Here is a 13,426-nt window from a genome sequence, read left to right as displayed (position 1 = left end):
GAATTAAATCAATTAACTAGTCTAAACATGATGATATATGACGAATATGCGATGAACACATGAATAAGCAGATGAAAACTATATCAGAGACGAATTCCAGAAACTCAATATGAACAAATTGAATCTCTACAACCCGGAATTGAATTTAATGACGAAAACCAGCAAATATTGGATTACTCAGGATTTAAGTCGGATTTGTGATGATTAAAGCATGTTAATGATGAATAATAAATATACATGTGAATTATATGCTATCATGATGAAGGACTAACGAACAAACGAAAACAAATAAAGAACGTTGACGAATAACAGAGGACGAACGAAGAAGAAAGGAAGCAGGAACTGCGGCAGCCTCACGAAGAGGCGCAGCAGGAACTGCGCTCCTTCGAAGAGGCGCAGCGATTCTTTGCGTCCTTTCTCGACGGTTATCTACTGGAAATCCGTAAAAAGAGGTTTTAAAGCATGGTTTTAGAAATCGGTTTTAATGGTATTTTCGACGTAAACCTTACAATTGATGATACAATAAATAAATACAATAAATAAATACAATAAATAAAAGAGAGATTTACACCCTCAGACTTACATGTTGACGAAACGAGAAGGACTAAGATATCGATTAGTGATGCTCGACGCGGATGCAAAGAGAGTGCCCTCGTAAGAGGAAAACGATTGATTAATTAAGTTGATTAAGTGTAGTTGGTCAAATTGGTCGGTCATGCAACGGAGAGGCTGGTACCCGGAAAGATCCGAGCTTACGTGGTCGAAAGTTCAAGCACGTAGGCGCCAAAAAGTAAGAACAAATTCTAGAATGCAAAGGGAGAAGAGAAGGGCGGACACTCGCGTGAGAAATATGAGGAACGAAAGCTCCTATTTATACTTATCACACGACGGAATTATGGTAAGACTAGGATACGGAACGAAAGATCCGGAAATAACCGACTTAGGTTAAAACACGGAAACTTGGACAAAAAGAAAGCCCTGGGAAAAGGCGCATCAGAGCTGCGTCCCTTGGAAGAGGCGCAGCACCTGCTGCGTCCTTTCCCGGGTAGGTTTCTCTGCGCGTAGAAAACGCGTTTGACAGTCTGTCGTATTTTAGGCATAACTTTCTCTACAAGACTCGGAATAAGGTGATTTCGGTGGCGTTGGAAAGCTAAGAAAAAGATCTAGAACTTTTTGTGAAATAAGCCTGACCCAAAAAATCCGTTATGACCTCGTAAAACGGGCCTAAAGATCGGGTTGTCATTTTAACTAAATGAAATGCACATTTTGTAATGTAAACTTTAAGTTTAACCCAATGAAGTGACATGAGACTCAAAATGAGATATAATCTCAACATTTGTGACATCCTAACCTTAGGTGGACAAGAACATTGCCTTGACTCGGGATTTGACGGTTTTAGGAAATGAAGACGGTTTTTGACCCGGACTCCAAATGTACTCTAATTACTGTCAAAACGACCGTATCGGCACGTAGATGACAACTGAGAGGTAGACATTAATGTTTGAGCAATCACTTGACGATAACCTTACGAACTGTCACAAATCGTTCCGCGTACCAAACATGCGGCCCAATCATCACCGGGTGGTTTGCGGGAGGTGCAGAAATGAGGTATCTACAGAGCCCCCACTTTGACTGAGGCTTGGACAAGGCGAAAGTCAAAGTATAGCCATCAGGTCAATCGAAGATTACAACCTGACGACTATGGCGACGCGAGGCGGCTCAAGGGGTCTGAGCCAAGGACCTGTCGTCGGGAACATTTTAGAGTCTGTCGACTATCGGGGAGGGTCGTTTAAAGTCCATTAGACTACGTAAGGAGGCTCGCCAGCCATAAGAAGAGACCATACCTGAGACTTCTTTCTCGAGATGCTTCCGGAGTTGCGTAGGAGCTAAGGTTGAGCATGGGAGCTAAGGGTAAGACCTAAAGGATATATAAGGATTGTGCTAGGGTATGGGGCCCTAAAGGAAAGCATCGTCGGGAAGGAGGTCAAATATAAGTTCAACTTAAGGGGTAACCAAGGTTTGGGTGTAAGAACTCTAAGAAAAGGTGATCCTAAAGGATTATGATCCTAAGGGGAAAAGGTGACTCCAAAGGAATATGATCCTAAGGGAAAAGGTGATCCTAAAGGAAGAGGCGTATGAGCTCTAGGGAGTTTGGGAACTTAAAAGAAGCTATGTGTATGAACATGGGTATATGAACCTAAAAGGACGGCTGGTATGGGAACCTAAAGGCTTACGAACCTAAGAGGATTTGGGATCCTAGGGTTAAGTTTAGGAACTAATGGTTTACTAATTCTTGTTTTAAAATGGGCGCGTTTAAGGTTTCTGAGGTATGAGAACTCCAAAAGGATTTATGGGTTTATGAACCTAAGGATATAAGAATCTAGGGGTAAGAATCCTAACTTTGGGTTTACGAACCTAAGAAAGGAGGCTTGGGAACTAAGAATCTAGGGGGTAAGAATCCTAACTTTGGGTTTACGAACCTAAGGAAGGAGGCGCTGGTTTGGGAACTTCTGGAGAACAACACCTTTGCCGAACTCCGTGAGGAAACAATAATATTGAGGGTAGCAGGACGTCGGTAGAAACTGCTGGGGAATCTGCTTGCGTCGGTCTCAAGCGAACTCTGGCAAAAACTTGAGGTTGAATCTGCTTGCGTCGGTCTCAAGCGAACTCTTGTTGGGGAATATATTGACGATTAGGAACATCTTGATCGCCATGGAAGAAATCTTGAGTGAGCAATACTGCAAAATACTGCTGCGCTGGGGAGAATGAAGACTTGGGTGAAGCCCCCAGTCGGAGCGAGCACTGCTTCTGATACTTACCTGCATGGATATTAGCCACACAAGAATGTAATCTAATATATGCACATAAGCGATTATCACATGGACCTCGAATGAGGAAACACATAGGCTTTGCAAAAGTTGTTTCTTTATAAAAATCGTTTAAAAATTGTTCAAAGAAATTTGTCGTTTGTAATGCGTTATGCATATTCAATGGGCTTTAGACACGTGACTGACGCGACGTAGACCTTATATGGACGTGAAATGTAGACTTAGGTTTGACTGACGCGACACCAACTTAGGTTTGACGCGACACAAGGAAGACCTAGACAGACTTTGCTTAAGTATGCGCAACCCCTAGCTAAGTGTGGGTGACAATGCACATCGGTTCCAAATGTATAAGAATTGCAAGAAAGATGAAGGCATATAAAAGCAAGGCATGAGCCATGGATCATCTATCTACTAGGACTTCTTTCACCACCGTTTGCTATAAAAGAGACCCCTCTTGAGGCACGATGATTTGGAGAATCGATCTAAGACCTTTGTCATTGTCTGGACCGAGTACTAACTTGGCTTAAAATAAGAGAGGAATAAAGGAAGGGTGGCATCTCGGAAGAGAAGCCCCCAGGATGAGAAGATGACTCTGGACTTTTGGTAAAAGAGGCTGGGCGACAACAAGGAGCCCCCAGTATAGAGGTCTTGGTTGTGGACGGGATGTTTAATTGAGGCTAGAAAGTTGAAAATTATGATGGTTGAAAGTTGATGGTTGAGGTGGTTGATAATTGAGATTGAATGTTGGAAGTGATGATGGTTGTGTCCTTGAGGACTGCCTACGTATTCACGTAAAGTGAAATCAAACCAGATCGTAGTTCTGAGGTTTGGTTAATTTTGTTTGGGTGTTGTGGTTGTGTCCTTCTTGGGTAAGAAAGGACTGCCTACGTATCCACCTGAGTAGGTGAAATCAAACCAGATCGTAGTTCAGGTGTGTGCCTAAGCTTATGTTGTCAGGACCTTAAAGTGCATGGGTCACAAGGGTAATATTCCTTTGGTGACTCGAAGAATTGATTTGAGATAACTCCCTTGGATCATAGACCAAAGAGGTATAATTAAGTTTGTAAAAATTTCCTTGTCATGTGAGCACACCTAAAATTGGACCCTAAGGATGATATGGGTTCGTCCCGTCCCGGGTAGCAAAGTATTTGAAGACTCCGTGTTTGGGTCAAGGTGAAACTGGATTGGATATTTGGAATGTGGAGCTCGGTAATAAGTGTCTTTTATGAACAAATCTCTGGAGCTTGATTTTGTGGAGTTAAGGCTTTATGGGGTTATGACTTGTAATGTGGCTTGGAACTGGAGTCTCTTGGCTTGATGTAGCCTGAGCACATAAAGGTAGGTTAAAATGACGTGGGATCAAATTTCCATGTCTTGGCCTTAAAGGATAGGTATACTTGACGAGCTTGAGAGAATTCTCAAAATTCCTAACTATCTCCCTGGTAACGGTCTCGAGAAGGACTTAGGGTGTGTGAAAGGCTAAGTGAGGGTGCTAATGACCATCAACATCTCCTACTTTCGGATCGGTTGTTGACTTGGCATTTGATCTCTTTTGCCGCTTGATTTCAGCCTTGTTCTTGATTTAGGCACAAATTCTTGGTCTAGAATATATCTCGGCTTCTTGCTCAGATTTTTGACTCAGGTTTTTTTGAGGATAACATTGACTTTGGATATTGACATGGACTTTTATTGAGCCTTGTTCTTATTTTGACTCTTTCGTCTTGGATTATGGGCATAACTGCGGCCTTGGATATTGACCTCGGTTTATCTTGATTGAGCCTTTTATCTTTGATCATGGCTCGTATTGTCTTGGATTTGCTTGTATAACTTCGACCTTGGATTTAGGTCAGACTAGCACCTTTGGTGTGAAACGGGTTGGTCTTTTTTAGTAACACGGGTTGTTTATTGTGGGGAATGGGCTTGCCTTCCGTCATGGATCGTTAACAAGGGAGATGGTCTGGATTCGTCCTAGAATCTTTTGGAATATGCTCGTCCTAGACTAGGGTTATATTGTGGTTTCTATTGCCAGACATGGAATAGGTAAAGAAAAATGAACACGGAGTTTCGGATCCTCTACAACTTTGAACGGAACATCATATAAGTGTACTCACATTGACTGTCATGTGTTGTTGTTGTCATTTTTAAAAAATGTCTCAAACCAATTCTTGTTGTCACAGGAAAAGGGGTAGAGGAAGAGATATGATAGAATATGTGGATTGAAGATTGTGCTTTTATTGAAATGGATAATAAATGTATTTGACATAGACTCGAGGAGACACGTGACTCATGGGACAGCCCCCAGGTTGTCACTAGGAATGAAAATGGAGAAAGATACTAGAACAAATATGAGATATAAAGCCTAAGACTCGGACTCGGACCCGGACTTTGACGCGATCTTAGACCTAGACTCGTAATCATCGGCCCATGCTTGAGCATTTTCCCTTCCAGCAACTGGCTTCGGCATCTGACTTTGAGCATTCACCCATTTGAGCACCTCATCCTCATCATTTGGAACATTGGAAGGATAACAGTCAAGAAGAGTTTCTTGATGAATGGTATATCCATGAGGATTGCCGAGGCTGCCTTGTGGGCCAAAGGTTGAGAGGGACAACCTCCCACTTTCGATCATATCTTGGATCATATGCTTCAAACAAAAGCATGCTTCTGTATCATGTCCCCTACCACGATGATATTGGCAATATGCATTACTGTTCCATCTAGGTAGTATGTTTTCAGGGTCTGGAGTTGGACCGATTAGGTGTATTTTGCCCTGTGATACTAACATTTGTAGCGCCGCCGCATAGGTGATGCCAAGGTTAGCGAATGCTCTAGGAGCCCGTCCTGGTCTTCTGGGTGGAACTTCCATGAGTTTAGCCCTATCACACTTAATGTCATCTTGAGCAAAGGTCGATACATGGTACTTGCCATTCTCGATATTATCTTGGATGATATTCTTTAGTTTGTAGCAATTCTCGGTGTCATGCCCCCTTCCTCTATGGTATTGACAATACGAATTGTCATCCCAAAACTTAGACTTCCTTTCCGGATCTAGGGTGGGCCCTATTGGTTGAAGAAGACCTAGAGAGGATAATTTGTTTAAGGCTAGGCGTACGGTATGCCTAGACTTGTGAATGACCTGGGAGAGTTCTTTGACAAAGGCTCCATGAGGTTGACTTTGTTGATTTTGATGCTTGGATTGGAAGAACTAGAGATAAGTGTCTCGTTTGTTGCTTTAGGACTGTCAGGTTGAGGGTTTGTCTGGACACTTTTCATTTTGGCATCAAGCTTCTTACCCATTTCAGCAAACTGGTTCTCCATGTTAGAAAGTCGAGAGTTAAGGCTATCAATAGTCCCCTCCATTTTGGCAAATCTATTGTTGAAGGCAATGGAAAGCATGAGCATTCCATTTTGGATATCGTCGTCTTCAAGCATGTTGACATCTCCGTTGTCATAAGGATCGAGGAGATGAGAACAGTCTAGAGATGATTCTTCATCATGTTTAATGATATTAGACCCAAGAGGGTCGATTTTCTTAGATTGCGCGACAGAAGGTGGCTTAGGAAGCTTGCCCTCTTCGATCATATCTTGGATGGTGTGTTTCAAGAGAAAACACTCTTCAATATCATGGCCTCTACCTTGGTGATATAAGCGTGTTTGTTGCCCTTCCGAGGTTCACCTGTTTCTCTAATGGTGGATCCGGAGTCGGCCCTATTTGATGTAGCTTGCCTTGGGTAGAAAGTCTCTTCAAAGCATCGGCATAAGACATGCCTAAATCGGTAAGCACCCTTTGATGCCTCCCAGGTTTTCTTTCAGCTATTTTTGGCTTTCTAAGACGATGGTTATTACAAGAGGTAAGCTTTGGACGACCTAGACTAGAGGTTTCTCTAGTTGGTGTGTTCTTTTCCACCATTCCATTCTCGAGGGTGAAGACGCGAATGCTCAAATTTTCCACTGTATCTTGCACTCGTAGGACCATGGCATAAACATCTTGGAGAGACACAAGATTGTGGCTTGAACTTCTTCGTGACCTTGCCGATTGACAACTTGCTGGATTCCTACTCGACAGAAATGACGCACATTAGAACTCGATTCGACATGGGATCACGCATACTAAGGCAGCCAACAAAGGAAGGGATAAGATGACAAATCTAGACTTGACTTGTGAATTCATGAAATGTCGTGAGCGACTTCTCGTGTTTGAATCCACGGTGTTTGACCTTGACCTTTAGAGTCGAGTGTTGACTTTGACGGAGTGACATTCATATGATTGACCTTATTGATGGGATTGACGACACATGTTGATTCTGGACTCGAGGTTTGCTTATAGGTGTTAAGAAGACTGCTGTAGTTTAGACTCAAATATGAGGCCCATTGAGACTCGTGTGTTGAGCCTCGGAACGTGTGACTCGAGGTGTCAAAAATGTTTAGATCCTAACTGAAATGGGGTAGGGGGTCCAAAATGACGGCGTGACGCCTTAGGACTCGACTTGAATTTGAAAAGACCCAAAATGTAAAGGAAGACGAGTTTATGACTCGACAGAGTTCCGACTAGAACATAATCGGTTTGAATCTTGACTCTAACTTAGCCCAATTGAATTTACATATTTACATTTACATGGTTTGAAAATATTTTGGTTAAAACATTCTTTTTGGTTTTTTCCCTTTTTTTTTCTCTTTTTTTTTTCATACGTTTTTTTTTTTGTTTTTTCGTTTTTTTTTTGGATTTTTTTTTTACGTTTTTTTTTTTTGTTTTTTCGTTTTTTTTTTTGATTTTTTTTTTGGTTTTTTGAAATGGGTTTTAGGCCCAAAGTTTGACTCGACATTTGGACAGAGTTTTGAATGGGTTTTGCGCTAATCAATGGCCTATTTCGAAATTTTGATTAAAAAAGGGTTTTGATTTTTGCAAAATTGTCATGGTTTCGTTCAGAAATGGTGATCACGTAAGGTTTACACATTTATACAAGCATTATAACGGGATGCTGAGTGCATTTAGAAGGGTTTTGGTTTAAAGGGTAGGTTGCCATACCGAACCATCAAACCCGAAGTCTGTGAAGAGGCTCGTGCCAAACAAGAGTAAGGCCGATTCCTAGTCCATTTCCTCAAGTAGTGAAGGCCCTTGATACAAACAAGAGTAAGCATCATGGTATGGATGACGTCAATCGCTATCCATCCTTAGGCCCAAATAAGAATTAGGACCGTTTAGACGGGACGATTGGTCGAATGGGTTGGGTTGGGCCTAGGAAGGCCGAATTAAACGGTCTAGGAAGACCGAGTTATGAAAACCGACAATTGTCTTGTACAAACTTATTCCCTAACCTTGTTCAAGTTTCACCCTTAGCTACACGTAAGTGTATTATCCCCAGCGGAGTCGCCAAACTGTGGACAGCGGGCCGCCCACGGGGGCGCTTGGTGAAAACGAAACAAGCGTTTGCATTTTTGTATGGAGTCGCCACCAATTTTTATGGGAAATTGGAACCGTTCGAATACCTCATGCCATGTCAAGACACAAAGTAGAGACATGAACACTAAGCAATCGTTACCCTTAGCATTCTATGTCTAGAATGACTCTCGTGGATGCCAATGAACACGGGTGCTCACAGATATCTGGAGTAAGGGGTGAGGGTACGTATTAGGAAGCTCTTTTGATCGAACACCTAATCCCGCCCGCCTCGATAGCGGCCTCTACTAATGATTAGGGAAGTTGTCTATACTTGATATATCGTCGGCTACATGCATGCAATGCAACATCCAAGTTTTAATCCTAGCATGTGAAGATTTAACTAAGTCGGTTGACAATTAGTTAGCAAACAATTAATGTCGAGGTAGGATTTAATGTTCAATTACATGTGAAAAACATACAAACGATAAAAGAAATACAATAAATATAAATTACAATAATGAAAATTACATTAATTACATTGGAATAGGCGATTTATGTCGAAAATACCTTTAAAACGGATAATTTGAGAAAAAGAAATAAAAGAAAGAAAGAAATAAATTAACGAACATGAATTAGTGTGATATTACGGGTAATAGTTAGTTAATACGTAAACTAATTAAACTATGTCAAGGCAGAAACGGAGTTCGGGACGAACTCGGCCGAGAACAAAGCGCAGCAGAGTCAAATCTTTTGGAATAGGCGCAGCAGACGCTGCGTCTGTTCCTTGGCTCAGTTCTGGCTGTGAAGCCGTAATTGCAAGCCGTTAATGTCAAATGGTGATTTTAATGATCAATTAAATTATTTACTCGGATGAAAGTGATTAACATGTTATTTAACATATGAATGGGTCATAAAAACAGTAAAACTTGAATGAGACGGATGCAAACGAATTATTTACATGGTGAAATAATGATAGAAGTGAAGAATATTAATGAGTCCCATGAATTAAATCAATTAACTAGTCTAAACATGATGATATATGACGAATATGCGATGAACACATGAATAAGCAGATGAAAACTATATCAGAGACGAATTCCAGAAACTCAATATGAACAAATTGAATCTCTACAACCCGGAATTGAATTTAATGACGAAAACCAGCAAATATTGGATTACTCAGGATTTAAGTCGGATTTGTGATGATTAAAGCATGTTAATGATGAATAATAAATATACATGTGAATTATATGCTATCATGATGAAGGACTAACGAACAAACGAAAACAAATAAAGAACGTTGACGAATAACAGAGGACGAACGAAGAAGAAAGGAAGCGAGAATCGCGGCCCCTCACGAAGAGGCGCAAGAGAATCGCTCCTTCGAAGAGGCGCAGCAGTTGCTGCGTCCTTTCTCGACGGTTATCTACTGGAAATCCGTAAAAAGAGGTTTTAAAGCATGGTTTTAGAAATCGGTTTTAATGGTATTTTCGACGTAAACCTTACAATTGATGATACAATAAATAAATACAATAAATAAAAGAGAGATTTACACCCTCAGACTTACATGTTGACGAAACGAGAAGGACTAAGATATCGATTAGTGATGCTCGACGCGGATGCAAAGAGAGTGCCCTCGTAAGAGGAAAACGATTGATTAATTAAGTTGATTAAGTGTAGTTGGTCAAATTGGTCGGTCATGCAACGGAGAGGCTGGTACCCGGAAAGATCCGAGCTTACGTGGTCGAAAGTTCAAGCACGTAGGCGCCAAAAAGTAAGAACAAATTCTAGAATGCAAAGGGAGAAGAGAAGGGCGGACACTCGCGTGAGAAATATGAGGAACGAAAGCTCCTATTTATACTTATCACACGACGGAATTATGGTAAGACTAGGATACGGAACGAAAGATCCGGAAATAACCGACTTAGGTTAAAACACGGAAACTTGGACAAAAAGAAAGCCCAGGAAAAGGCGCATCGGGCTGCGTCCCTTGGAAGAGGCACGGACTGCTGCGTCCTTTCCCAGGTAGGTTTCTCTCGCGTAGAAAACGCGTTTGACAGTCTGTCGTATTTTAGGCATAACTTTCTCTACAAGACTCGGAATAAGGTGATTTCGGTGGCGTTGGAAAGCTAAGAAAAAGATCTAGAACTTTTTGTGAAATAAGCCTGACCCAAAAAATCCGTTATGACCTCGTAAAACGGGCCTAAAGATCGGGTTGTCATTTTAACTAAATGAAATGCACATTTTGTAATGTAAACTTTAAGTTTAACCCAATGAAGTGACATGAGACTCAAAATGAGATATAATCTCAACATTTGTGACATCCTAACCTTAGGTGGACAAGAACATTGCCTTGACTCGGGATTTGACGGTTTTAGGAAATGAAGACGGTTTTTGACCCGGACTCCAAATGTACTCTAATTACTGTCAAAACGACCGTATCGGCACGTAGATGACAACTGAGAGGTAGACATTAATGTTTGAGCAATCACTTGACGATAACCTTACGAACTGTCACAAATCGTTCCGCGTACCAAACATGCGGCCCAATCATCACCGGGTGGTTTGCGGGAGGTGCAGAAATGAGGTATCTACATCTTCTACTATAGGCGGCTACACTAACATCCCTTGTTGAAGATCATCTTCAAGCTTGCTTGTCCTTGCCTTTGTCATTGCTCACATGCCCTATATTACATTTAAAGGGGGTGAGAATCACAACTTGTATCTAAATACCAAAGTTGAGATTTATATCGATAACACAACTAATTAGAGAACTTATTACCTACTGGAGTCACACGTCCAGCTTTAACATCTCCAAGATACTTTGGGAAATTTCGCTTCCAATGGCCCGTACCACAACAATAGTGGCACTTATCTTCGGAAGATGCACCCTTTTTCGGCTTGGAAGAGCTATTCCCAATAGCTTTCCCTTTGCCCATGTTAGGAGTGGGTTTCTTACCCTTTCTAGCGCTTTTCTTGAATTTTCCCTTGCTCTTTTCATTAATATTGAGCACATCCTTAGTTGCACTCACATTGAGACCCATGTCTATCTCGGCTTGCACAAGCATGTTGTGCAATTCATGGAGAGAGGTTTTCATGTTTTGCATATTGTAGTTTACCCCAAACTGTACAAATACTTTGATGCGATTCAAGGAATGAAGAACTCGGTTAATGACGAGTTGTTCGGGAATTTCAACCTTTTGCAATTTGAGCGTTTCAACATGCTCAATCAATTTGAGTACATGAGGGCTCACTTTTTGACCCTCTTTGATGTTGAGCTCAAAGAATGCGGAGGCCGCCTCATTTTGGATGATCCTAGGAGCTTGCGAAAACATGGTCACAAGCTTGGTGTAGATCTCATAAGTGGTGCCTATCTTAATAGCACTCCTTTGGAGATCAGCATCCATAGAGAAGATCAAGACATTCTTGATCGCGACCAATTCCTTTAGGTAAGCCTCATAGGCCTCCCTAACCGCGACAATGGACCTAGTAGTAGGTATAGCGGGAGCGGCTTCGGTAAGGTAACGAAGCTTGTCGTCACCTTCCGCGGCCAAGCGGAGTTGCGCATCCTAATCGGCAAAGTTAGTGCCATTCTTTTCAAGTTTACACGATCCATGAAAGATCGGAGTCAAGAAGCATTAGTGAGAGGTGGAGCGGTTCCACTAGTTAATGTGACTCTTAACCTATTTTGCATACTGTTATAACATTTCATAGCAATTATATCCGTAAAATCCTTTCTACTTTGCTTTCCTAGTGCATTTTGTATGACTTGTAGGAAAGAGGACAATGAGGCGGAATTCCCGTCTCCCGTGCACATTTGGAAGGTTGAGGACGACCTTAGATGGACTAGTATGAAGAGGAGGTAAGAACGACGACCGACAAAGCAAGAATAGGGAGTATGCAAAGATTAAAAAGTACGTGAAGCAAAAGGATCACACTGTGCAACAATCTGAGCGGATTGTACACAAGACGAGCGGACTGGCATAGCATGATCCGAGCGTCCCGTGCAAGAGACGAGCGGATTCTCCCCTCCTGATCCGAGCGTCTCCACTCCTGCTCTGAGCGGATCGTGGTAGCACTAGGATATGCTCATCTCCTTGCAAGACTTGCATTTCCCCACTTTAAAACTTAGCATTGTTATTTACTAATCTATCCTTACTTAACCTAATGATGTACTACTATATATACTCCATTTTGTAATATTCAAGAGGACACCATGAAGTTCCCTTAGAATAAATCAAGTTCTCTTAGATTAGATTAGGAGTAGATTAGAATAGATTAATCTCAATCATTCCACATTAATCTTTCCTTAATTATTGATCAAGCTTTATTATTATTGGGTAATTGAAGATTATTGGGTTATTATTGGAGAATTGACAACTCTTCATCAATCAATCAAGTTCTCTTCTTTTATTCTTGGCTTTATTATTTGGATCATCTGAAGTTTGGTATAATCTCTTTACTCTTTACTCTTTATTGTTGATTTCCTCATCTTCTTATCATGTTTATACTTGTTGTGATGATTGATACCATTAATGACATGTTTCCCATGATAATGAGTGAGTAGTCCTTTAGCTAGGATTAATGGGAAATTAGGGGAAACCAACATGGGGATTGATTCATGCATAATCTAATATGTTTCCATAATTAATTTGCTTGCTTGTTGTGATTTCAACTTATGCACATGTTATGTTTGATGAAATGCGAGCTCTTTGAATCCTTGCATTTTTTACCCATCACCAACCTTTTCAATGAGACTTGTAATCTTATACACCAACTCGAGTCTCATTAGACCATGCATATTGTTGAATAGGAAGGACTAAGTCGACTTGTAGGTGTTGTATAATCTAATCGATTCTGCTCAGGGACCTAAACCTTCTTAGGGATTGTAAGCTTATAAACCAACTCGATCCCATCGCAACAATAAGTGCTTGCTATATAATTGAGAACATGTTTGTATGATCAACTCCCATGAATCCCTTATGATCCCATGACATCCTAGTATCCTTTGTTATTTGTCTACACCTTTTTTGATTGTTTTACTTTGTTGCTTAGTTTAGAACACAACTACAAACCCAAATCAATTGTGACACTAGCATAAATTGAGATAGATCGACTTAGAACCCAAAGCACACCGTCCCATGGATCGAACTCGACTTAACCACTAACTAGTTGTTTGTTGAGAATATAAATATGTTTGATTGGGAGACACGATGAC

This window comes from Silene latifolia, chromosome X (assembly GCF_048544455.1).
Source record: "Silene latifolia isolate original U9 population chromosome X, ASM4854445v1, whole genome shotgun sequence".
Classification (NCBI taxonomy): domain Eukaryota; kingdom Viridiplantae; phylum Streptophyta; class Magnoliopsida; order Caryophyllales; family Caryophyllaceae; genus Silene; species Silene latifolia.
The sequence above is the reverse complement of the archived record's forward strand: the minus strand, read 5'-3'. Positions refer to the sequence as shown.